This window comes from Saccopteryx bilineata, chromosome 9, assembly GCF_036850765.1.
Source record: "Saccopteryx bilineata isolate mSacBil1 chromosome 9, mSacBil1_pri_phased_curated, whole genome shotgun sequence".
Lineage (NCBI taxonomy): Eukaryota > Metazoa > Chordata > Mammalia > Chiroptera > Emballonuridae > Saccopteryx > Saccopteryx bilineata.
Genome location: NC_089498.1, coordinates 68,033,926 through 68,061,846, shown reverse-complemented (window position 1 = coordinate 68,061,846; position 27,921 = coordinate 68,033,926). Strand labels below are relative to the sequence as shown.

Here is a 27,921-nt window from a genome sequence, read left to right as displayed (position 1 = left end):
AGCACTGGAGAAGGAATTACAGGTTCGCGAGTTGCAGTTTACTCTGGAAGCTGAACGTTTTCACCGGCAGTTGTTGGAGAAACAACTGCAGATTCAAGAGCTCGAGTCTCAGCTTCTGGCCAAAAGCCAGCAGCCACAGGAGCCTAAAGGAGCAGCAGCATCCATGCTGGTGGATTGGCTTTGAGTCAACGGGAGCAGGCGCTTGCGACTCCTCTTCTGAGGATGAGAATGCTCAGGCTGAAGCTGCCATACGCACACTGAGAGCCCGACCAGTTGTCGCCAAAAAGGTAAAAACCCAGCAGCAAAGAGTCCCTCAGGGGCAGCCACAGCCTCCTGCCCAGGTAATGGAACACTCTGTGGTCCGGCCCTATACCTAGGCAGAGCTCATGGAGTTGGGGGCACAATTTAGACAGAAACCTACTGAATACCTGGTAGCCTGGTTACTACGATTATGGGATACAGGGGTGGATGTCATCATGCTCTCCGGAACAGAGATGGAGAAATTGGCCGCCATTACCACACACTCTTCCTTGAGGCAGCGTCTTTAGAACTGCCATGGCAACCCAGGAGACCATACCCTATTAGAATGGGTGATGGCTGCCATTCGTATGGTCTGACAGAATGCTGGAGAATTGCCGGGGGCAATAAGTCGGTGGCAGTGCTACAGTGAGTTAGTAAAGGTCCTTCGGGAACAAGGTATGAAGAATGCTGTTTTCAACCCTGGGTCCCGTGGGCCAGACGAGGAAGTGTTTATGGCAAAAATGAGGGAATTTGTCCTTGCTAGCGCCCCATCAGCCCTTTTTGAGTCACTTGTGGCTATATTGGGCCCCTATGTGTGGCAGCCCATCAGTGCAGTCACACAGATGGTAGCAGATTTGGGAGAGCTGGAGGCCACTCGGGATCATAAAGCAGTGAGGGCTGCTGCCTATGTTGCCCCCCCAACTAGCAAGGGAAACGGGCCTGTAAAGGTTACCCGAACGCAGATGTGGGTAGATTTGATTGCAGCTGGAGCAGATAAGGGGAAATTGGATGGCCAGTCTAATAAAATTCTTTTGGAGCTTTGGCGGCACCTTAAACTAGAACAGAAGTTCCAGCCACTGAGACAAAAGGCCCCAGCAGCTACCAATAAAACGCTTGGTGTGCGCACAGCTCGGTGACAAGATTATATGATAGAGACAGCCGAGGGAGAGGAGAACTCCCTAGACCCATTGTACCAGTTTGAATAGGAAAAGGGCCAAGGGAACCATCTAACGGGGATGGGTGGGGACTGGAGGCCACATGTGGAACTGGCTATCCACTGGTCCCCTTCCAATGTACAATGGGTGTTGGCCTTGGTGGATACAGGTGCAGAATGTTCCCTCCTCTATGGGAACCCAGAGCAGTTTGCTGGGACCCCAGTGGCCATTGATGGTTACGGGGAACAAACTGTTCAAGTGAAGCCAATTCCATTGGGGATAGGAAGACTGCCTCCTAAGTCATATAAGGTGTATGTGTCTCCTATTCCTGAATATATTTTGGGGGTAGATGTCTTGCAAGGACTGTGGTTGGAAACTACAGCTGGGGAGTTTTGGCTGCGGATCAGGGTCGTGAAGGCCGTATTGCGGGGACACGCATCACATTCCCCTTTGCTATTACCCATCCCTCGGCATGTGACTAACACCAAGCAGTATCGCCTGCCAGGTGGTTATGAAGAAGTCACAGGGACAATCCTCGAATTAGAAAAGGTGGGGATCATCCAGCCAGCACAGTCCTTACAACTCCCCGGTATGGCCTGTGTGCAAAGCAGATGGAACCTGGAGAATGACAGTAGATTACAGGGAACTTAATAAAGTTGTTCCCCCTTTGCATGCTGCTGTTCCCTCAATAGCTAACATGATGGATCGGCTAAGACATGAGTTGGGGACATACCACTTTGTGGCAGACTTGGCCAACGCTTTTTTCTCTATTGATATAGCTGCACAGAGTCAAGACCAATTTGCCTTCAGTTGGAAAGGGAGACAATGGACCTTCACAGTGTTACCCCAGTGCCATGGGCTGGTGGCTGCTGACCTGGCTAAATGGAAACAGCCAGAGGTAGTTCGCATGTACCATTATATTGATGATATTATGCTAACTAGTGATTCTCTTCCAGAATTGGAGCAAGCAGTCCCTACCCTGCTATCCCATTTGAAAGCATGTGGCTGGGTAGTCAAGGAGAACAAGTTACAAGGACCTGGGTTATCTGTTAAATTCTTGGGAGTTGTCTGGTCGGGTAAGACAAAAGTTATCCCTGACGCAGTTATAGATAAGATTCAAGCATACCCCGTGCCCACTACGGTAAAACAGTTACAGGAATTCTTAGGTTTGTTGGGGTATTGGTGAGCATTTATACCCCATTTGGCTCAGTTACTATACCCCTTGTACAACCTTATTCGAAAGGGGGTTCGCTGGGATTGGACTGAGCAGGCGCAAGATTCAGTCCAATGCAGTATCGAGAGCTGCTAAGAGAGCTGTCAAGGTGGCACAAGCCTTGAATGTGTTTGATCCTGCCAGGCCCTGTGTGCTGGATGTTCATGTAACCTCAGAGGGGTTTGGATGGGGCTTGTGGCAGCAGACAGAGCGCCTACGGCAACCTATTGGGTTTTGGTCCCAATTGTGGAAAGGTGCTGAAGTTCGTTACTCATTAGTGGAGAAGCAGCTGGCAGCTGTGTATGCTGCCCTCCTGGCAACTGAGAGTATTACAACCACAACACCAGTTACAGTCAAGACAACATACCCTATTGCTGGATGGGTTAGAGATTGGGCAACCAAACCACGCAGTGGTATGGCCCAAATGTCCACCCTGGCCAAGTGGGGTGTCTACCTGCAGCAACGCTGTGCTCTTAGCACCAGCCCATTGAGGGCAGAACTGCAGAAAGTCTTGGGTCCAGTCACCTATGCAACCTTAGGGTCAGGTGCAACTGGGGCTCAGGAGGCAAAACCTGAAGTCAGTCCCTACCAGGAGGGGTGGGTGCCCATCCCCGAGGATGCCAGGTATACTGATGGTTCCAGCAGGGGCCAACCTGCCAAATGAACAGCTATAGCCTTCCATCTGGCCACTGAGACTATTTGGATAGACACGGGTATAGGCCAAAGCAGCCAATGGGCAGAATTAAGAGCTGTTTGGCTAGTTGCCCATAATGAATCTTCACCTCTGGTAATCTGTACTGACAGCTGGGCCATCTATCGTGGACTTACCCTTTGGATTGCTACTTGGCACATTAACCAGTGGATGGTAATGCACTGTCCACTATGGGGTCAGGCTATGTGGCAGGACTTATGGGAAATAGGACACCAGAAGCAGGTGACAGTATATCATGTCACAGGACATGCCCCTCTAGCCCATCCTGGAAATGATGAGGCAGATACGTTGGCAAGGGTGCGATGGTTGGAGACTGCCCCTGCAGGTGATGTGGCACAGTGGCTCCACTGGCGCCTGCTCCATGCAGGACAGAAAACTATGTGGGTGACGGTTAAGGCTTGGAACTTGCCTGTGTCCTATGCAGAGGTACTTGCAGCCTGTGAGCAATGTGCAGTATGTTCCAAGGAACACCCTCGGAGACCACTGTTGTCACCTGGACAGATTCAGAGGGGTCATGTTCCACTGACACGATGGCAGATAGACATCATTGGACCCTTACCAAAGTCAGAAGGGTACCAGTATGCAGTCACTTGTGTAGATACTGCCACCGGGCTGCTTGCTGCTTACCCTGCTCGTAACCCTGACCAGAGGGCAGTCATACAGGCTCTGGACTGCCTGAGTGCTGCATATGGGCGACCACTGATCCTTGAAAGTGACAATGGTACCCACTTCACTGGTTCAATGGTGAGGCAATGGGCTCAAAAGCTGGGGGTGGACTGGAAGTACCATGTTCCCTACCACCCCAGGCTGCTGGTATCATTGAGCGGTGTAATGGACTCTTAAAGCAGGGACTGCGACAGGAGGGGGGCACCGGCTCTCTTACTGAATGGACATACCACTTATGGACAGTACTCCGGATTTTGAATGAGCGACCTCGACGGCGGAGGCCCAGCTCCAGTAGAGGCCCTCCTGCATCGGACAGCTGCCCCCATTCAGTTGCAGATATGCACCAAGGACATTTTACTCAAGCCAGGTTTCGGACAGCAGGGCAACGTGCTCTTACCTGCTTCAACAGCCCTTCTTAAAGGACAACGGCTTCAATGGACTTGGCCCTGGACTGTACAGGCTCCCCATTGCAGATGGGTGGCCTTGTTGGCACCATGGGGAAAGGGGTTAGAGGTGGACCTCCAGTTAACTCCTTGGGCAACCAGCACCTGGCCACCTAAGGTAGAAGTGTATTATCCCTTGAGTGCTCAAGGGGACAGCATTTTTAAGGGCACCTTTGTAATTTCTTTATGGCCAATAATGAGTTCTCCTATTTTACTACACATAGAACCAGCAGATGCTGGTGTATTGGCCAATAAGGTTTGGTATGCCCGCTCAGGGAGACCTCTGGTGCCAGCTACGGTGCTGTATGCAGACATAACTCTGGCCTGTATTCTGCCAGAGGGAAAGGATTTGCCTCTCTTGGTGCCCCTGACAGCTCTCTCATTTCGCCCATAGTTTTTGATCTGTTAATCCTATTGCTGTAGTTGGTACTATTTCTGTTTATGCAATGTATCCCACTCCTTGCACAGTGACCATCATGGAAGATGCCTGTGGTTTAGATTGTAAAGCGAGCAAAAGGGGTGGAATGTTGGTCAAATAAGTTTGTAAATATGATTTATATGTTTGCTCGTTTGTGACTTATATTGGGTGTGGGGGACAGGCTATGAACAGGCCAGGTCGTTGTAGCCTAAGGTTTGGTTTTAGGACTAAGCTTTTCCCCACACCCTTGACTGATTGTATGATCTGGGTGGTGCACTCAATCCAATTATGCCTTGGATAAGTGACTTTGTATCAGAGACTTCCTTGTTTGTATATTGGATTAAGGGATTTTGGTTTTCTACACTATAAAGTGGGACAGACCAGGAGCTTGCGCTCAGTTCCTGCTATCATGATTGCAGGGGCTTCCCTGATCCCTTGCCCTTCATGGGAAAAGCTGGTTTTCTGCTTTTCCCTTGTCTTCTTTTGTGGTTTGCCTGTCTTGGTGAGACACCAATAAATAGGATGGCCCACCATCCTCCGACTCCGCCGTTTCTTTACCATCTGCCCAAATCCAGTGGGAATCTGCATGGGCCAGGCGGCTGCTTTGATAGTGACAGCCATGGCTCCTGGCCTTACAAGCTGAAACACAATTGAGGCCTGAATTTCTTTTTTGTTTGACCAAACTTTGCCTCTGTGAACTAAGACCTGAGGCTTTGTTCCTAAGATTATTTGATTTGGGTCAGAACCTCATTGTCTTGAGGGCTTAATGCTTAAGGGAGTGCTAATGCAAGGGCTTGTATGAGAGTCCTACGAGGCTTTTCTCCCTAGTTCTTTCTTAAAGGTGTCTACTGCATGACTAGCCAGATACAAGGGGAGGAAAGTTTAGGGAATGGTCTGAACTGCATGACCATTAATATACTAGGGGAGGCAACGTCCCTGGGGGCAAAGTTTCACCTTACAATTGTTCATTACTAGGCACACAGAGCTTTCTGCCCTGGTGACCTTCTGTGCCTGGCCTACCACTCCTATTCTCTTTGTGTCTCAGTTCCTACTATATCATTTTTTGAGTGTTGGCTCTGAATTCTTACTTTGCTGAACTCAAATTCTGAGTTGGCTAAACTGCGTTTTGTTAACATTCTTGTGCTGTTTGCTTTTATCATTCTGGTGTCGTTTGCCATTAACAATAGGGTTTAAAACCATTTCAAAGAAATTTATAAGATTAATTTTTCTTTGGAACAATAACCCTAATATGATTATATATATATCATCCTTTATTTTAATTTTATTATTTTTAACTTTTATTTTCAGATATACAGATTCACATGCAGTTGTAAGAAATTATACAGGAAGATCCCATATACCCTTCCACTGTGACATCTTTTATAAGAATAATGCACTATCAATCAGGAAATTGAGCCTGACCAGGCGGTGGCGCAGTGGATAGAACGTCAGACTGGGATGCAGAGGACCCAGGTTCGAGACCCTGATGTCGCCAGCTTGAGCATGGGCTCATCTGGTTTGAGCAAAAGTTCACCAGCTTGGACCCAAGGTCGCTGGCTCCAGCAAGGGGTTCCTCGGTCTGCTGAAGGCCCGCGGTCAAGGCACATATGAGAAAGCAATCAATGAACAATTAAGGTGTTGCAACGCGCAATGAAAAACTAATGATTGATGCTTCTCATCTCCGTTCCTGTCTGTCTGTCCCTGTCTATCCCTCTCTCTGACTCTCTCTCTGTCTCTGTAAAAAAACAAAAACAAAACAACAACAAAAATCCAGGACATTGAGAGTAAAGCAATTCGTTGACCTTATTCACCAGTTTGACATGTATTTCTATGAGGATGGGCATGTTTTTTATTTTTTTAATAATTTCTTAAAATTTTTATTTGTTGATTTTAGTGAGAGGCAGATAGAGAGAGACAGGAACATCAATCTGTTCCTGTATATGCCCTGACGACCTCTGTGCTTTAGGAAGATGCTCTAATCAACTAAGCATCCAGCTAAGGCCTTTTCTTTTTAAAAAAAAAAACATTTATTGAAAGAAGAAATAGCCAAAAGGATGTGGGATATAGGCATCCCTGGTTGGGCTTGAACCACAAACCATTTGGTTAACAGTCTAAGATGTTAACCCATTGTACCACAGAGACTCACAGGATTTTTAAACCATTTTAATAAGACAGTGAGAGTTTGAAGGTTTTTTTTTTTGTTCGTGTGTTTTATTTGTTTGTATTTTATCTGGTGCAAAGAGTAAATTTGTAAAGATTTTAATTTTTGTTTTTTCATTTTTCCAATAATTTCTCATTTTACTTATAAGACATTGCATGGGTTATTATATACTAAGATATCATTTTTGTCTTTATTTGTATTTGAATTCTTCATATTTCTATTTCCTCAAAATTAGGTGTTTTTACCCTAATTGAATTGACTTCTTTCCCCTTTTTAAAAAAATCAGTTTAAAAAAGAATATATAATAGCAATTATTTTTTTTTCAGTAATTTAAAATATTTTTTGAGTTTGTCTAGAAAACTTTCATTTCTGGTCTCTGTTACATGTTCCATATTTACTACAATGCATTATATTTACTTGCTCAAAATTTATCCTTTTATTTCTGATGTCTGTTTTCTTTATTATCAAAGACTATTCCCCCTTTTTTTTTTCAGAGACAGAGAGAGAGTCAGAGAGAGGGATAGATAGGGATAGACAGACAGGAACGGAGAGATGAGAAGCATCAATCATTAGTTTTTCGTTGCAACACCTTCGTTGTTCATTGATTGCTTTCTCATATGTGCCTTGACTGCGGGCCTTCAGCAGACCAAGTAACCCCTTGCTCGAGCCAGCAACCTTGCGTCCAAGCTGGTGAGATTTTGCTCAAACCAGATGAGCCTGTGCTCTAGATGGCAACCTCGGGGGTCTCGAACCTTGGTCTTCCGCATCCCAGTCTGATGCTCTATCCACTGCGCCACTGCCTGGTCAGGCTATTCCCTTTTTCTTTAGTTTTATGATTTTTATCAATGCTTTCAATTATTTCTCTTTCAAACATCTCAGTATTTGGAGACATTAGGTTTTTGAGTTGCCTTCAAATGCCTCTTTTTAAAATGTTATTTTTTGTTAGAAATAAGGTTAATGAAGAGCATCTGTTCATTTAATTTTGTAGTACTATAGTGCATCTGGTAACCCAGTAGGCTATCTATTTGTTCTTATAGGAATTTGTAGGTATTGTAAAAGAGTATTCTTTGTCTTGCCTGGCTGGTATATATTCAAAAGCCCAAAGATGGAAACACATATGGATGATGCAGTACTTAAGGTTAAAATATTTGTGTTTTATAAACAGAAAAGTCAAGTGTGATAATTGCAAATGGGCCGCTTGCATAAGTTAGCGTTGATATCAGAACTGTAATTTGCATTTTCTGATTTTGCTACTTCATTTAAAATGTTAATGATTCATTTTCATAGAGCTTGACTTTTAGAATCCTGAAGTTCTCAGAGAGAATAGAAAATCAAAAAGAGATAATCACAACCTAGACATTCCCAGTAAGTAACTCTGAGTGAAAAAATAAAAATATGCCAATGTATAAGTTACCAATATAAGGAAAATACAAAAATAGAAGTTACATATGTTAAAGCAATTAAACAAATATGCCATTACTGTGATGTGAGTCTAAGGCTTTGTCAATCTATATAAGCAAATTGAAACCTAAGCTAGAGTCAATTCCTATAAATGCCTCAAGGTTAAAAAATCAAAAATTAACCACAACCAATCACAAACAGGCAACTAAGCTTTTCCAAGTAGGACAACCCCTTAAGCTATAGCCAATGGCATAATTTTCTTGCTTTGCTTCCTTGTCTGCTTTATAAAAGCCTTTGTTCTATCTCCTGTTAGTGAAGAACTCCTTGTCATTTTTGGTAAGGTGCTTCCCAATTCAAATTAATGTATTCTTGCCCTGGCCGGTTGGCTCAGTGGTAGAGCGTCAGCCCAGCATGTGGAAGTCCTGGGTTCATTTCCTGGTCAGGACACACAAGAGAAATGCTCATCTCTTTCTCCACCCTCTCCCCTCTCCTTTCTATCCGTCTCTCTCTTCCCCTCCTGCAGACAAGGCTCCATTGGAGCAAAGTTGACCCGGGTACTGAGGATGGCTCTAAGGCCTCCGCCTTAGGCACTAGAATGGCTCCAAATGCAAGGGAGCAATGGCCCAGATGGGCAGAGCATTGCCTCCTGGTGGGCATGCTAGGTAGACCCCAGTTGAGCGCATGCTGGAGTCTCTCTGCCTCCCCGCTTCTAACTTTGGAAAAATAGTAAGAAAAAAAATTAATGTTTTCTCAAACATTATTAACTGTTTAAAAATTTGATTACTTCAGTTTATCTTTTAATATATATGATAGTTACAGACTATATAGTTGTCAGAGTTTAAGAATATATGTGAATATATTCCTAAATATACATATATATGTAAAATTAACCATGCTTTATTATCATTATTTCTGGTTTAATATTTATAACCTCTTTTCTTAAAATAGAAGGCAGAAGAATTTAAATTACCATATTTGGCAAAGGTAATACAAAGCACTTTATGTCAAGGAAAGCTGTCCAACTGAACAGTGAAATAGGTATATTAATAACACGCCACAATATCATGTCTTGTCTCAGACAGTGCACGTAGTTGAAGAGAATATGAATAAGACTAAAAACACAAACCAATATCAATGTCACCTACAACTTGGGAAGAAAATACTTAAAACCATGACAAGCTACTATGACACATGTTCACATAAAAGGATATTTTAGAGTAAACTGTAAAATGCTGCTAGTGATGTGATAAATGCTTTATTTTCTTATTAAATGGTGATGAAATACTTTTATTCTTGATGATCATGATGTTATCAAGAATTCCTAAATCTATTGTATTTATTAGAATTTCAAAACAGAATCAGATCATACATATTATTCTCCTATCTCTGTTTTTCTTCCTTACTTAAGCTTCTCTACCCAAAGCCTAATTTATTGCTGCTTTCTATACTGGCCATAATACTATTTTAGCTTTATATTTCACACATATTATGAAGATGATTTCTCTTTGGCTAGTTTTACGGACTAGCCAAATACCTTCACAGGCTCTGCTTTGTTACAAAGACTCTCAAGTTATAGCATGAGTGACAGAAACCATCCCATTAGTGTTTTGTAACAGTGTTCCCCTCACTGGTATAAAATATAAATTCTTCACCTCTCAAAGAAGGAAAAAAAAATGAAACAAAACATAAGAGTCTTAAGCAGCCCTAGCAAGTAATTTCTGGACCACAAGTACTTTAGATCATTACTGTATTAAAATACCACATATTTATTCATACCTTTTTTTTTTCTTTTCCCCTTTTTTTTGTCAGAGGAGGGGAGATAGTGAAATAGACTCCCACATGTGTCCCAACTGGTAACCACCTGGCAACCCCAACAAGGGCCAATGCTCCAGTACTAAGCTAGTTTTAGTACCTGAGATTGATGCTCTCCAGTGGAGCTATCCTCAGTTCCTTGCCCCACACTTGAACCAGTCAAGCCACTGGCTGTGAGAGGGCAAGAGGGAGAGACGAAGAGGGAAGGAGGGGAAGAAAGAAAGAGGGGAAGAAGGGTAGAGGGAGTGGGGAAGAAGCAGATGGTTGCTTCTCCCATGTGCCCTGACCGGGAATCAAACCTAGGACATCCATATGCCAGGCTTACACTCTATCCACTGAGGGCCCATTCATACCTTTAAAAATTTTTTAATCACAAAACTCTAGCATTGACCTCAAGAACATAGTATTTTCAGGTGGTTATTAAGCAAATGTTGACTACGAGGCTATACTAAAGTCAAATTGTAAAGAAAAGTATGTCTTATATTCAGTAGTTGGCTTTCTTTCTAGAGAAGAAAGGCTAACAATATATGAAACTATGCCATGTAAGTCATAGCTTGATCTTAACAATTGTGTTTTATTCTTGCAATATACAATTTCCTTCAAAGTTCAAGCCACAGAATGTGATATCAAAATTGGGCAGGCACAAGTCTTTGCTATTATTGTAAATTACTTTTCTGTTGGTGACAGAGAAGAAGATTTCCTGACTTGATACACAGACCTATTGATTAAATATAAAACTCTTTTTTGTTTTTATAATTGTGGAAATAGATAAGGTATTTGTTACCTATATATAACTATCATGAATGAGGAAATTAATCTAAAATCAACAGCTGAACAAATTTTAAATGAGCTCAAGTATATAAGAAAGATAAACCTGGAAAAACACTGTTCTTTTTATCTGCTCTGTAATTTTTCTCTGTTTACTAGATCAAGTCATAGAGTAGGTGAGAATGGGAGAACAATTTAAAATATATATTAAAATATATTCCTGATAATTCTACATTTTCATTGAAAGTTCTGATTGCTTCTGATTTTATATTTTCTAAACTCTATATTTTACTATAACTACTAGGTGAGTTCTAAATATATATACATATGCATTCTCATTCAACCTCTTAAAAATATCTAAAAAAGATGAGTATTATGAAATACTGAGACAGTTTGAGTAGATTTAAAAATAAAAGTCAGCCCTGGCCTGATAGTTCAGTTGTTTAGAAAATTGTCCTGAAGCACAGAGGTTGCTGGTTTGATCCCTGGTCAGGGCACATACAGGAGCAGATCAATGTTCCTGTCTCTCTCTTTCTCTCTCCCTGCCTTTCACTTATCACATCTTGCATATGTTTTTGGAGGATTTACTTATTTTGTTTGTTTCCAATTATAAATGTGCAGCCAATCTATTTAGAAATATCTTTAAAAATTACTATAAATATCCATAAAATTGATGATTTCTTGAGTGTTAAACTGATCAATGAAAGAAGGCATCAGAAAGCTTTGACATATAACTGAGCTAAGATTATGTCTGCTTTTTTATTTTTTTCAAAGTGAGAAGCGGGGAGGCAAAGAGACAGGTTTCAGCATGTGCCAACTAGGGGGCGATGCTCTGCCCATCTGGGGCATTGCTTTGTTGCAACCAGAACCCTTCTAGCTCCTGAGGTGGAGGCCATGGAACCATCCTCAGCATCCAGGCCAACTTTGCTCCAATGAAGCCTTAGCTGAGGGAGTGGAAGAGAGAGAGATAGAGAGAAAGGAGAGGGGGAAGGGTGGAAAAGCAGATAGGCACTTCTCCTGTGTGCCCAGGCCAGGAATCAAACCCAGGTCTTCCACACACTGGGCAAATGCTCTACCACTGAGCCAACCGGTGAGGGCCATCTGCTTATTTTTAATAAGAAATAAAATGATTATTTTGTATTATATTATGTATTAATATTATATTATGTATTATTATATATAAATATATATAAGTATATGTGGAATACTTATATATTATATGTTATATATAATTTGTATGTAAACTATATAATTATACATAGTTGACCCCTGAGCAATATAGGGAAGGGAGGATTTAGGAATGCTGACCCTGACACAGTAAAAAATTATGAAACCTTTGGCTATGAAGAGTTGACTATATATTTATTGAAAAACATCTACATATAAGTGAACCAGTACTATTCAAACCACATTGCTCAAGGGTCAACTGTATTTTATATAATGACATCTTAGAAACTGAGAGTTGAAATTAAAAATTTTAAAGAATAATATAAATTTTTAAAAAATTTAATGATAAAATATAAAAAAACTATAGTATAGTTTTCACTGTGTACAAAAATTAATTGGAAATGGATCAAAGAACTAAACATGAGATTTGAAACAATAAAATACTTAGAAAAAATTATAGGTACTAAGCTTAGGGACCTTGGTCATAGAGAACATGTTATGAATTTGACCTCAAAGACAAGAAAAGTAAAGGCAAAAACCAATGAATGGGACTATAGCAAACTAAACCGGCTATAAAACAAAAAGGCAACTGACTGGGAGATATTTCCAAGCAACAACTCTGACAAAGGGTTAATATTTAAAATATATAAAGAACTCATATAACTCAAAACCAAACAAACCGATCAAAAAATATGGGCAGGAGACTTGAACAGAAAATTATCCCAAGAAGACATACAAATGGCAAACAGATATATGAAAAGATGATCACTCCACTAGTTATTAGGGAATACAAATCAAAACTATAATGAGATGCCAGCTTACATCTGTTAGAATGGCTATTAGCACTAAGCCAGGTAACAAGAAGTCTAGAGAAGTGTTGGAGAAAAAGGAACCCTTACTCAGTGCTGGTGGTAACATAAACTGGTATAGCCAATCTGGAAAACAGTCCGGCAGATACTCAAAAGTTAAGAATAGAGTTACCATATGACCCAGCAATTATTGTTCTGGGTTCTACCCCCAAAAATTAAAAACATTTCTTTGCCAAGACATATGCACATCTACGTTTATTGTAGCCTTATACATGGTAACCAAGACATGGAGACAACCAAAGTGTCCTTTGATAGAGGAATGGATAAAGAGGATGTGGTACATACATACAATGGAATACTACTCAGCCAAAAGAAAGGATATAATAATGCCATTTGTAAAAACATGGATAAACCTAGGGAATATTAAGTGAAATAAGTCGGTCAGAAAAAGTTAAGAACTACAGTATATGATTTCACTCATATGTATGATATAAAACGGGAACGTACACACAGACATAGAGTCTGTGGTTACCAAAGGGAAGGAGGTAAAGGGGTGGTGGTGGGGAAAGGGGCCCAAATATATAGTGATGGAAGATAGTTTGGTTTGGGGTGACGGGCATACAATGCAATATATAGATCATGTATTACAAAATGTACACTTTAAACCTATGTGATCTTCTTCTTAAGTAATCTCACTCCAACATATTTAAAGAAAGAAAAAATATATGAGGGAAAAATACATCTTAAAGATAGCAAAGTTGGGGCCAGATCACACAGAGCCTGGAATGTCTTTTGGAGTTGGGTAAAAATCTATATAACACAACTCAGATTTTCAAAAAATTTAAGTTGCCTTGATTTTCTATTTCTGAATGTATCTTGATCTTTAGCCACCATACCTGTTGATGGAAGAAAAAGAATGTTTGCCAGTTAAATATATAGAACAATCAATTTTATTTTATTTAAATATTCCTACTATTCAAGATGAAACCTGATTTTTCAAGGGGGATCTTTTCCTCTCTTCCTTCTCAGGATAGTGTCTGGATGCACAGGAAAAAAAACACACACACACACGCAATAAAATAAAGAAGTGGCATAATTTGATATATTGCTTATTTATTATTTTCTATGTAAAAAATTAACCCTAAATCTAGTGCTGTAAACAAAAATATTTATCAGGTCTTATTTTCTGTATGTAAGTAATCTGGTCATAGCCTAGCTTGGTCCTCTCACTGACGCTGTCTTAAAACTGCAACCCAGTAGTCAGTTTACACTGAGGTCTCAGCTAGGGAAGAATCTGCTCCCAAAATTATTCCCGTAGCTGCTGGCCAGATTCACTTCCTGTTAGGTTGAGGTTGTTTGAGTGGCTGTTGGACAGGGTTCACCTTCAGTTTCTTATTGTGTATGCTGCTCCAAAGAGCAGCTCAAGCCTTGGCAAATGGTTTCTTCAGAAGAAACCAAATGAAAAGGTGAGAGAGTACATTTGAGGAAAACAAATGTCAGTAACATCTCACTTTGCTGTATTCTATTCATGAGAAGAAATAACTAGATCCAGCTGACACTCCAGAGTAGCGGAATTCACATAGTTGTAAATACTAGGAGGCAAGGATCTCTGGTAGCCATTTTAGAAGCTTATTAGTACACATTGCACAGCAATAAATTTTCCTCAGAATAATTTTTACCAGCCTCAAGGATATAGGTTACGGTTTAGGGGCTTCCCATTTTATTCACATCAGTCTTGATCAAATACTCTTAACTCAATTTTATAAAAATTAGATCTTTCAGACAAAGACCATAGACTGCACAGTTTGTAAACAAATTCGTTTCTCGAGTTCTGGACTGCCAGTTTCTGCCATCCTGCGTGGTAGAGAGCAGAGAGCAGCAAGCTGTCTCGTGACTCCTGAAAGGGTATTAATCGCATTCATGAGGGCTGCCCGCATGACCTCATCTAATCCTCATTATCATTACAGGGCCCTTTCCCATACCATCACAGTTTATAACAGCCACCATAAATTAATCTGTCTGTTACTTTTAAAATTTAGGTAAATGGAATCAAGTGTGTGCACTTTTACAAAAGGTTTATTTTACTCAAAATAGTTGGTGAGATTCAACTATGGCATTTTGTTTTACAAGGTTTATTCATTTTTGTTGTTGGATAAATGTCTGTTTTAAATGCTGCTATGAACATTCTTTGTACGTATCATTTAGCATGCATTGGAATGTATTTCTAATGGATATATACCTAGGAGTGTTGTCAGTGTTCAGGTATAATGTATTCAGTTTTAGAAGACAGTCCCCGACTCCAAAGTTCCATATCAATTTCATATCCACTGGAAGTACACAAAAGTGGTTTTTTAAGTTTTATATTTCAGCCAATGCTTGGTAGTGCTAGTCTCTTTTATTTTAGCCATTCTTGTGAATATGTGCTGATATTGAATCTTAATATGTATTTATTTTATTGATGGATATGGACATTGAGAACTTTTTCATGTGTTCACTGACCACTTGAACTCTTACTTTGCAAAGTACTTATTTAAAATTTTTACCATTTTTTAAATGAGGGATCTGATTTTTTTTTTTTTTTAGCTAGTTATAGATTCTTATACATGCTAGATGCCTGTCATTGGTCAGCAAAGTTCATTATGATATCTTTTACTCTGGCTTGCTTTTTATTTAATGGCTTACTAGAGAGAAATTATTTTTATTTTAATAAATTCCAATATATTGCCTGACCAGCCAGTGGCGCAGTGGATAGAGCGTCAGACTGGGATGTGGAGGACCCAGGTTCGAGACCCTGAGGTTGCCAGTTTGAGCGCGGGCTCATCTGGCTTGAGCAAAAAGCTCACCAGCTTGGACCCAAGGTCGCTGGCTCCAGCAAGGGGTTACTCAGTCTGCTGAAGGCCCACAGTCAAGGCACATATGAGAAAGCATCAATGAACAACTAAGGTGTCACAATGAAAAACTAATGATTGATGCTTCTCATCTCTTTCCGTTCCTGTCTGTCTGTCCCTATCTATCCCTCTCTCTGACACTTTCTCTGTCCCTGCAAATAAATAAATAAATAAATAAATAAATTCCAATATATAAATTAGACATTTTCTTTATGATTAGTGATTTATTTTGTCTTGTTTAAGAAATAATTAATAAACTTCAAGGTCATGTTACTGCATAGAAACTTTATCCTTTTTCTTTTCATATTTGGATATACAATCCATCAGGAATTTACTTTTTTTTTTTTTTTTTTTTTTTTTCTTTTCTTTTTTTTTCTTTTTCTTTTTTCTGAAGCTGGAAACGGGGAGAGACAGTCAGACAGACTCCCGCATGCGCCCGACCGGGATCCACCCGGCACGCCCACCAGGGGCTATGCTCTGCCCACCAGGGGGCGATCCTCTGCCCCTCCGGGGCGTCGCTTTGCCGCAACCAGAGCCACTCCAGCGCCTGGGGCAGAGGCCAAGGAGCCATCCCCAGCGCCCGGGCCATCTTTGCTCCAATGGAGCCTTGGCTGCAGGAGGGGAAGAGAGAGACAGAGAGGAAGGGGGGGGGTGGAGAAGCAAATGGGCGCTTCTCCTATGTGCCCTGGCCGGGAATCGAACCCGGGTCCCCCCGCACACCAGGCCGACGCTCTACCACTAAGCCAACCGGCCAGGGCCAGGAATTTACTTTTGATTATGTTGTGAGATAAAGGTATATATGTTGTGAGATAAAAGATATATATTTCTCCATGTAGATAGTCTATAGACTTGTTAAAAATTATTAAAGTAATAATCTTTTCCCACTTCACTCAAGGTCAACTATGTTATAAATCAAGTGACTGTATGTATGTCAATTTGGTTCGGAACTACCTTGAGGAGAATTGACATCTTAACAATACTGAATCTTTTAATGAATGAACATGGGAAATTGTAGTCATTATCTATTGCTGCATTACATATTACCACAAATTTAACAGCTTAAAGCAAAACAAATTCATGATTTCATGTTTTCAGTGGTCTTAGTACAGAATTAACTGGATTCTCTGGGGTCTCACCGGGCTGAAATCAAGGGGTTGACCCGGAGCCTAGGGAGATTTATCACTCTGCTTTGGATTTTATTCTGAAAACCTCAAACTGTACGGTGTTTAGCACACAGTGCTGGTTTTATTCCTTTCGAACTCCCTGAATCTTCTTTGTTTAGAAATTTCTCTTTAGATGGTGGAACAAAATTTTTTCCTTAGAAGCAGCAGTATAGTATTAAGATAATTTATTCAGTAATGCTAATCTTATCTTTTGAAATCTGAGAGTAAGGAGGAGGAGTAGAGAGAGAAGTTGGGGCTTTGTTTGCCAGATAATTGGAAAATTCTCAACTTTCTTATTGTTGGCATCCTTACAAATAGAGCTAAATCATGCACATTTGTAGGTAATTGGATAATAATTACTAGTTTATTTACTTTAGTTGTGCAGTGAGTTTCTCCAGTAAAAGGGGAGAATAAAATAAGTAACTTTATTAATTTAATATATACACTTGCTCTAAATATTTCAATTTGTTTGTGCTTCCTTCTGAAATGAGTGTGTGACTAAAACCAGTAATTATATTGCATGAAGCTTTCTCAGTGTGCAATGAGGGAGAAAAAGAGAGTTAAGCTCCTGTTGTATCAAGTTGCCTTCTTAAACCTCAGATTTTAGGAAGTTTCTCCTCTCATAAGATGTTTCAGAGGGATGACTTTTGACTGTTAGATTTCAAATGACTTCATCAGAAATGAAGAGAGTTACTTGATGATTTAGTAAATTTTGTCAGTTTTGTCCATTATGAAATTATTCTAAATAAAAAAAATTTTTTGAAATGACGTTGAAATCAGGAAATAATGAAAATTACAGTTAGGAAGTAAATTGAAACTATTTTTGAAAAACTGTTAGGAGTATAAATTTTGGCTTATAATGCCATTTAATTGCTACATTGTAGCTCTCCTGTAAAGCACTATCTACCATTTAGTTCATATGTTAGCAGAATCACATCCTCCCTTTTGGAGTTAGAAATTTCTCAGGACTTTAATTAAAAACATATTAGTTAACTTATAGATAAAATCCTTTATTGCATCCTCTTTTTAATTATATTATTTAAGCATAACTGAGCAGGTGAGAATTACATTAGTGTCTGACTCTCAGCTATACCCATCTTGTGGGAAGAAAAATTAAAAAAAAAAGTCTAACTTAAATGCAAATATTTTAGAATATAATTATTATAATCTATATTATTATCTTGGCAAGCAGCAATGTGTTATATGATATTTCAAAATACCAAGCCTTGTGGAGAGACTATTTCTATTTTGTACTAATTGACAGTACCTGAGGTAGTGGAAAAGCATGATGAGCTAGGAAATGTAGCAGGAATGAATTTGAGTCTCCACTGGATAAATATTTATTGAACTGAACATATTCTATTAAATATTATTGTAGTGATCTTGAATATTTATATCTGGCCAATAATTTACAGGCTAGGTAATTTATATTTTTAAGTTTGACTTTTCTTATGTGTGAAATAGATTACATAAACACTTTCAGTAACTTATTGCCAATTCCCTCCCTTTCTCCTTCCCTCTTGCTGCTCTTTCTTCCTTCACTCCTCCCTCTTTACCTTCCTTCCTCCCTACCTTTAAATATAAATTATTTAATACATAAGAAGTACTGACTTATTTTTTAATAAGTGAATAAATACATATATAAAAGAGATAGTAAATTTGAAAAGTTAATTGGATCTATGGTCAAAATGAATGTGTTTGAATTAAAATACAATACATTGAAGCTAACAGTCTAGATATGTAAGTAGCAATGCAGGAAATAAGTAAACATTTTTTTAAAAAAATTTATTCATTCATTTTAGAGAGGAGATAGAGAGAGAGAGAAGGGGGGGAGCAGGAAGCATCAACTCCCACATGTGCCTTGACCAAGTAAGCCCAGGGATTCGAACCAGTGACTTCAGTGTTCTAGGTTGATGCTTTATCCACTGCACCACCACAGGTCAGGCCCAAGTAAACATTTTGATCAAACATGGCCCTTCATATACTTATCAAGAACAGAGTAGTTGAGGCCCTGGCTGGGTAGCTCATTTGGTTGAAGAGAGAGAGAGAGAGAGAGAGAGAGAGAGAGAGAAGAGAGAGGGGAAGAGGTGGAGTAGCAAATGGTTACTTCTGTGTGCCCTGACCAGGACTCAAACCTAGGATATACACATGGTGGGCTGATACTCTACCACTGAGTCAACCATTCAGGGCCAATAATTTCATTTTGCTTATCTTAGACTTAAATTATAGTTTAATTCCAAGTTATTTATACCTAACAATCTTTCCGCCACCATCTTAGGTGCATCTATAAACAGTTACCATATATTGTTCTTTTTATAAATTCTTATTCATGATATTATTCTTGCTACTGTTTTTCTAGAATTGATATACAACATAACATTTTTATTTCTAGAACTCCTAGATATTGGAGTCATTTTATGTGTGAAAGGAAAATAGTACCTCTAAGTGGATACTTTCCTTGAAACACCTGTTCATAAATAATCACTTTCCTCATTAGCAAAATGGTGATTATAATATCTAATTTAAAGACTTGCTATGGAGAGCAAGTGAGATAATAGATGTAAAAGGGCTACCACATTGCCTATGTTGGCTTAAACACAGAACTAATAGCAATACAATATGTCCTATTTTTTTCTCTGCTGCTCTGTGCCTTCTTATTCATTCATGGACATTATGTTTCTTGTACTTAAGTCATCCAGTGTCCATAGCCGTGCCACATTTTCTGAGTATTTTTGTCTCCCATAGGTTCCGTAACCCCCGTCCTTTCTTGCCTGTGTTTCAGTGAACATCAAATTCCACTGGGAACCCAAGTCAAATTAGAAAGAACCCGTTCTTCCATTTTGGTCTTTTTAAGTATCGTTTATACTCTACAACCTAAAGTATCCTTTGTTTTCCTAAGACTCACTCAGGAGTCACACGTATATAGGCAATGGAGCTGGGGGCTGCTTAGAGGAAACTGATCACATTGTACTGAGAATCTCCTTTACCCTCAGACAGCCAACTGCACTTTTAGACAGAGTTTACATAGGTCTCTTCTATTTTATATAGAATGAGTTCCTTTCTAGGAGTTTGCTCATTTCCTCAAACAAACAGGCTTCTTGTTCCACAAGGACAAGGTTAATATGTTCTGTTACAAAATTAGACAGAAACACTATTTTCCTTCTTTTCTAGTTATGTTTAGAAAGTCCACTGATTGGGCAATATGTATTCATATTCATATTGTTTCTCTCTCTTTCCTGAAATACCTTAATGATAAGTCATATGGTAGAAATTAGACTCTATTCTAACAAACAGCCTTCTATAAGAAACATTAAGAGACAGGAGGCAATCCTCACTTCTAAGAACAATGAAAAATACATTGTCTTGAACTCTCTGGTTAGCCTGCTTCTCTCTCTCTGATTATCGCTCTCTCATATATTATATTTAAAATAATGTAGCAAACCAAATTTAATGCAACAATCTTATTTCAATAGAAAATTCCAAACAATATAATGAAGTACACTTAACTAAGTTTTTCTGTATTTATTGTAATGTCAAAAGTTAACATGCTCTTTTCTCAAATTTATATGCTAGGTAAAAATTTAACCTCCTGCTAGCAGATACACAAAGTATGTTGTAAGAAGGAAAAGCAAGCATAACTTAAGCAGGCGAGACTGCATGCTGCAGATTTCAACAAGCACCCTTTTCTTTTGTTTAGCTGGGAAGGGTAATGTTACTCTGATGACAGTCAGGGAAGTGGAATATTGTAGCTGTTGCCTCTGTGTGTTTGGCAGGCTGCCAGCATCCCTGGCAATGGAGTTTGCTCAGTCTTTTTTTCTTATCATTCTTGCTCATGTAGACTACTGCATACAGTGCATAGAAACACATTTCTTTCAAAACCACACAGCCTCCAATGCTCCAAACAATGTTTTTGGGTGCTATCAACCAAAAACCCAGTTTCCGCTGACTTCTCATTTTAAATGATTCTTTAAATAATTTCTTGAATTCCACTTTCATGAAGCAGTTCTAAGGGAGGAAAATTCCTCCCTTAAGAAATTTGAGTAAATATTGCTGGCTAGGTGCCAAAGCAGAAAATCTGCTTTGCAGAGCAGTAACCTGCCATTCCTTACACAGTAAACCCGTTATTATGAATTGGGCATATAGTCACCTCTTTTTGCCTTAAACTTGTCTTACAGGCTGTAAATTAAAAAGTTTGAGAGTCTTAAGTTAGTTCATGGTCTATGATGGGAGAGTTCAGAACTGATTTAAGAGACTAAGGTGGGCTAATAAGACTGATGTTTGCAAGAAGGCTTCAATATTTTTTCTTCTAAGTTTAGCACATACCCTATTATAATAATGAAGTTGTGCTAGGAATCATCTACTTATGTCTATTTTAAGTACTACAATGCTATAAATTTTTTCTGACATAGAAAGTATGTAGCTTAGTCAGTAATTCATATAACTAGTATGAGATATAAATTAATTGCTATTTTCTTTTTAAATTTTTAAATTTGTAATGCTATATCTGATGCGCCAAAGCAAGTAAAGACATTTGGAATACTATACGGGACATTGAAGTTTATGAGAATTTTTTTCTATATTTATCTACATATATGGGGATACATAACATTACAATGTTTGTGTGTTTAAAGATAATCTGAATATTCTATAAAGTTATAAGTAGAAATTCGGTACAAGAAAAACACCCTTAATTTAAAACAAAAAGTATTTTAATTAAAAGATTTAGAATGAGAGTTTGATAAATAATATATTTATAGGTGTTAACGGAGCAGTTTGTACAACACAGGGTAAAAAAAGAGATTTCTTGTCTTTGTCTCTTCATATTTTCCCAAAAGAAAGCTAACAAGTTATATAAGTAAGTTATGGAAATATAAATAAAAAGTCTTCACAACACAATGCCACTGAAAGATTTAGCCTTAAATTGCGTTGGTTGAACCCATCCCGTCTTCCCTTTACTCACAGGACCGCTCTCCCTGAAATAATGTCTTCATAGATGCTGCCCAAATCTGCTCCATGTCTGAAGCTTGTGAGAACTTTGGTGTGCTTAGAATTGAAGTATAACATTACTCATTTTTACTATTCTACTTTTTCTATTTTGCATGAAATTTGGTTTCTCCTTTGGAACTCAGCATCCGTTATGTCTTTATGCGTTGGCTAAAACTTACATTTTTGCAATTCCTCAAACTGCTGTCTTTTTCTGCGTCCTCGATTCTGTCATTGTTGCTGCTGTGCTGCTACTTAGAAGCATTGTGGGAAGGCAGCCAGCTCCGCATTTACATTGCTTAGAAACCACGCAATTCATTAATGCTGCAGCATGCCCGAAACTTCCCCAACCGATGCTTCCCTGAGAGTTACCAGTGAGTCTGTAGATGCCCCCAGAGAGCTCTGTTTATGGGAAGTGTTCTTTCTACAGTGCAAAATCTGAGCACATTTCAATGTAGATATGCCACCCAAGAACTGCTGCTTCCTGTATTTACCAAGTGGCCTAGGTCCTGAAGAGATGTTATAAATAATTCTATCATTTCCAATCAGCTCATGTTTTAAACACACTTTGTAAACTACATGTGAATTGTGCTATGAAACTTATACAGCTATGTTGGGTTTTAGTGTTTGCTTACCCCATCTGCTAAACATGAAATTTTAAGTATGTTCAGGATACACTGATACCTTAATTGCATTGCAAAAACACAAACTAAGGTGTGTTTTTTAAGTGGTGCATAATATAAATCTCTGCAAAAATAACAGTGTTTCCAAATAGTTACATTTATTTAAGCTAAAAGTACAATTGCTAGTTATCTGGAAATATCAGCATCATTGTAAACATCAATTGAAAGAAATATTCATATTCAAGTCATGTATTTGCTCTGGAATGGTAAAATAGGCTTTTCTCTAGAGAAATTATTTTTTATTGCTAAACCTAATATATCATGATCTATGTTTTGTTTTTTTTTTTCTTAACAGGATAAAAATGTTGCACTCACTTATTTTGAATGCAAGAACCCTTGACCCAAATGAAGTGTAGTTATTTGAGTGAGCCAAGATTTTGAATTTAATGCTTTTATTATCTTGTTTCTTTTACTAAATTATAAAAGGAGTCTTCAGAATCATGGCCATTTCCCCCTATACAAGCTTTATATTGAAATTGTATTTCCAGGCATACCTATGCCTTTTCCTCCCATGTATGACATAGTTGTTTTTCAGTGCCCAAAGATCCTTTCCCATATTTATACTTATTTTTACTCCAACTGGTTTGTATAATACCATTACTTTAAATGGTCAAATAAAAATGAATTGAACACACCTGGGTATTATATACTAGAAGAATTTTCTTACAAATCAATATCAAGTAATATATTTGACTGTTTTTAAGACATGAGAGCCAGGAAGGGGCACTGAGTTAGATAAAAGCTTTCTTAGTTTTTTCTGTTCTCTTTCTCCCCTACTCTCTTGGAGAATAGACTTAAATGTTTAATAATTAATCATAGAACAAATGCATAAATATCTGCTTCCTGTAGATATTTTACTCAAGTATGAGAAGCATAGGCTAAAGTTTCCCTGAGTCCTGCTCATGCCTTTCAAAACAAAATGCTCCTAAGATCCTCTAGTCTCTTCCTGCATCTTCTCTACTTTACCTTGTCAACCTACTCACTTCTCCACACTGACCTTCTTCACTGTTCCCCAAACACACCAGGGATGATTTTACCTCAGGGCTTGTGAATGAGCTTTTCTCTTTGTATGAAATAGTCTTTCTTCTGATGAATTTATGGATCTCCCCCTACCCTACATCATTCAATTCTTTTCTAACTGTTATTGATGAGATGTCCCTATCTTTCTTGTTTAAAATTGTAACTGACCCGTTTTTTACTCTCCATTTTTCTTACCCTGTTGTAATTTTATAGCACTTCTTTCCTTGTAAAATATTATATATTTACTTATTTTATTCTTTGTCCTCTTCCTCACTAGAGTATAATCTTCAGGGGAACAGACATTTTTGCCTGTTTTTATTTTCCTCTCACTTATGTATCCCAAAATCTTAGCCTGGCATAAACTAAGCTCTTTTACTTATTTGTTGAACGAATAAATGTATGACATAGCAGATAATATATTATGACTTTATCCGAAAAAACATCGTACTTGACATATTCAGAGCTTCTAAACTCTAGTTTAGATACCACCATCATCTTGGCATATGGGTATGGTGTTAAAAAACTTTAGAAAAATATACAGTTTCATAAAAAGCATGCCAGCTTTACTTAGATTCTTAGAATGTGTAGGATGGTCTTGTTGTGAGGCACTGGTAGGCATTGAGTGGAGAAGACTAAAACCACTGCTCCTGTATTCTCTGAGCATTGACTTCTCTGGTGATTGGGAGAGGAGAACCTTCCTGTTATTAAAACAAGGATGCTAATGTGAGAATGTGAATGAAGTATGTCCACTGTAATGTGAGGGAGGTAGTGGCACTTAATTAGGGTGCCAAACAAAACAGTGTATGTAAACATGATAGAAGGCCATAAAAAAGTTACTTTTTAAAGTAAACTGATTCTGGCCCTGGCTGGTTTGCTCAGTGGATAGAGCATTGTTCTGGCATGCAGACGTCCCAGGTTTGATCCCTGGTCAAGGTTTGATCATCTGCTTCTCTTCCCTTTCATCTCCTCATTCTCTCTCTCTTTCCCTCTGTAGCCAGTGGCTTGACTGGCTTGAGCACTGTCCTCAGGATCTGAGAATAGCTCGGTTGGTCTGAGCGTTGACCTCAATCAACCAATAGCTTGGTTGATGTGAGCCTTGGTCCCTGATGGGGGTTGCTGGGTGGATCCTGGTCAGAGTGCATGAGGGAGTCTGTCTCACTATCTCCCCTCCTCACACTTAAAAAAAAAAGTAAACTGCATGTACTTTCTACTGATTTATAGTCATTTTTATATATGTCTCCTTTTTAAATTTTTGTAAATGCACTCTTTATTTAACCACTGTGGAGAGGTTTGGGCTTTTTGTATATTTGTTAAAGATGATATAAATATACCGAGTGTGTATATCCAAGTAATTTGAGAACTACACAGTACTGTAACAATTCTATTTATTTCCTTTATAGTGTTATTAGTGGCACCTGTATTATGATTTAGTTAAACTTTATCATATTTTTCTAGGCTATTGTCCACCTAGGACTGCCTAAAGAAGTTCAGTATCACTTGGGGCTGTACTTTCTCTTTATAATTTATTTCCTATGAATATGTAAAGGGAAGGGCATTGGCTGGCTTAAAATTCTTTTTATTTTCCTTCCCCATGTTTGAGTAACTACAGAATCATGAAATTTTATACAATCTCCCTCTCTATTTATATACCTAGTTATTACTCCAGAAATAAGAAACCAAGATCATTAGCCATTTTTTACTTTTGTCTGAGCTGCCTCTATTGCCTAGGAATCTTGAAAATAAAGAAAATTGAGTCTTGATAAAAATGCTTTTGATATTATTTCTCCACATTTTCTCATTCAACATTACAGAGAAGAGGTTCACTGATGCTGACAGAGTGGCTGATTGTGCCTGGAAGAAATATTGCTATGGCAAGTGCAAATTAGATCATCCTGGACCAGCTTGTGTTCAGCTGTTTCAGCTGCTAGGAATGACTATTGCAAAATAATTTTTTATTAATGTGAATAAATAAATCAAGTAGAAAATGACTTTTAAAATAGTGGTTTTGACATTGCAACACCATTTTGATCGAAATGTGCACAATAGTATGGCAACAGCTATACAACCATCATCAACCCTTGTCTTTTTGAAATTTGAATTCGTATATTTAGAAATCAATTAATATGTCTAGATCTAAATAACTTTATTCAGTAAACATTTTAATACTTCAGTTTTCACCTCTGCCATGATGAGAATAATGATGTAAAAGACAACACTTTTTAAAAATTTTTATTTGACAAAATAGATAAATTAAGGATTCATTTTTGGCATAAATATCATGAAGAGTAACTTATGTAACTAATGCATGCCTAACATTTTGGAAAAGATTTTTCTAGTCATTTCATGTTTTTGTAAATATCTCAAATATGGGGAACTATATGTTGCCTATTTTCAACAAATTCTTCTTCAGAAAGAAGATACACTTCTCTCTTTTGTGGTATATTATGCAAAGAAAGTATACAAAGCCATACAGCAAAATAGCTTTTCCTTGGAGTATCTAGACAAATATTTTTTTTTCATGAAATATAGTAGGTAAGTCTCAGGAATCACAGAAGACCTTTAAGTTTCAAAATATACAACTTTAAGAACTATATATTAAATAATAACACCCCAAATTACATATTAGTCATAATTTTTTTCTTTTAAGGTAAATTGTGGTTAGATATTATTTATTTGTACTCATCAAAATATATTGAATTTTTAAATATACATGACAACCAAATATACATACACATGCTTTCATTTGTCAAGATGCTGCCTTTAAAAAAATTAAAGACTGCCAATATATTATTTTATGTATTATATTCAAAGTTTTAGAGCAAAGAGAATAGATGTACATTTTTAATAGATAGTATTGTAGTTAAAAGCCCAGGCTGTGGAGGTGGACAGACCTTGGTCAGTGTGATCATAGATATATATTATGTGCCACTTGAAATTACAAGTGCATATTTTATTATTTGTATGAGAGTGGTCACATTCTGATACATGCCTATGAATATGAAAAATTATATGACACAAACCTTCTTTTATAAGAAAGTACATTTTTTTTAATAATTTTATTTTTTTAATGGGGTGACATCAATAAATCAGGATACATATATCCAAAGATAACATGTCCAGGTTATCTTGTCGTTCAATTATGTTGCAGATCCATCACCCAAAGTCAGATTGTCCTCTATCACTGTCTATCTAGTTTTCTTTGTGCCCCTTCCCCTCCCCCTTTCTCTCTCCCTCTCCCCCCTCCCCCTGTAACCACCACACTCTAATCAATGTCTCTTAGTCTCACTTTTATGTCCCACCTACGTATGGAAAAATGCAGTTCCTGGTTTTTTCTGATTTACTTATTTCACTTTGTATCATGTTATCAAGATCCCACCATTTTGCTGTAAATGATCCGATGTCATCATTTCTTATGGCTGAGTAGTACTCCATAGTGTATATGTGCCACATCTTCTTTATCCAGTCATCTATTGAAGGGCTTTTTGGTTGTTTCCATGTCATGGCCACTGTGAACAATGCTGCAATGAACATGGGGCTGCATGTGTCTTTATGTATCAAAGTTTCTGAGTTTTGGGGTTATAAACCCGGTAGAGGGATTGCTGGGTCATAAGGTAGTTCTATTTTCAGTTTTTTGATGAACTACCATACTTTCTTCCATAATGGTTGTACTACTTTACATTCCCACCAACAGTGTATGAGGTTCCTTTTCCTCCACAGCCTCTCCAACATTTGCTATTACCTGTCTTGTTAATAACGGCTTATCTAACAGATGTGAAGTGGTATCTCATTGCAGTTTTGATTTACATTTCTCTAATAACTAAGGAAGATGAGCATCTTTTCATATATCTGTTGGCCATTGTATTTCTTCCTGGGAGAAGTGTCTGTTCATGTCCTCTTCCCATTTTTTTATTGGATTGTTTGTTTGTTTGTTGTTGAGTTTTATGAGTTCTTTGTATATTTTGAATATTAGTCCCTTATCTGAGCTGTTGTTTGAAAATATCATTTCCCATTTAGTTGGCTGTCTGTTTATTTTGTTGTCAGTTTCTCTTGCTGAGCAAAAACTTCTTAGTCTGATGTAGTCCCATTCATTTAACTTTGCCTTCACTTCCCTTGCCTTTGGAGTCAAATTGATAAAATGCTCTTTAAAACCCAGGTTCATGAGTTTAGTACCTATGTCTTCTTCTATGTACTTAATTGTTTCACGTCTTATGTTTAGATCTTTGATCCATTTTGAGTTAATTTTAGTACAGCGGGACAAACTGTAGTCGAGTTTCATTCTTTTGCATGTGGATTTCCAGTTTTCCCAGCACCATTTATTGAAGAGGCTTTCTTTTCTCCATTATGTGTTGTTGGCCCCTTTGTCAAAAATTATTTGACTATATATATATGTGGTTTTATTTCTGGGTTTTCTATTCTGTTCCATTGGTCTGAGTGTCTAT

At 38.2% G+C, this 27,921-nt stretch overlaps 1 protein-coding gene and 1 pseudogene across 3 annotated transcripts in view; both read left to right on the top strand.

Annotated features, from left to right (window-relative positions):
* The window catches only part of CTNNA3 (catenin alpha 3), a 2,095,157-nt gene that overhangs the window by 1,739,380 nt on the left and 327,856 nt on the right, over positions 1 to 27,921 (top strand). The gene's annotated exons all lie outside the window — the stretch shown is intronic.
* LOC136313162 (glutamyl-tRNA(Gln) amidotransferase subunit A, mitochondrial pseudogene) overlaps positions 1,257 to 27,921 on the top strand; it is a 96,173-nt pseudogene continuing 69,508 nt past the window's right edge.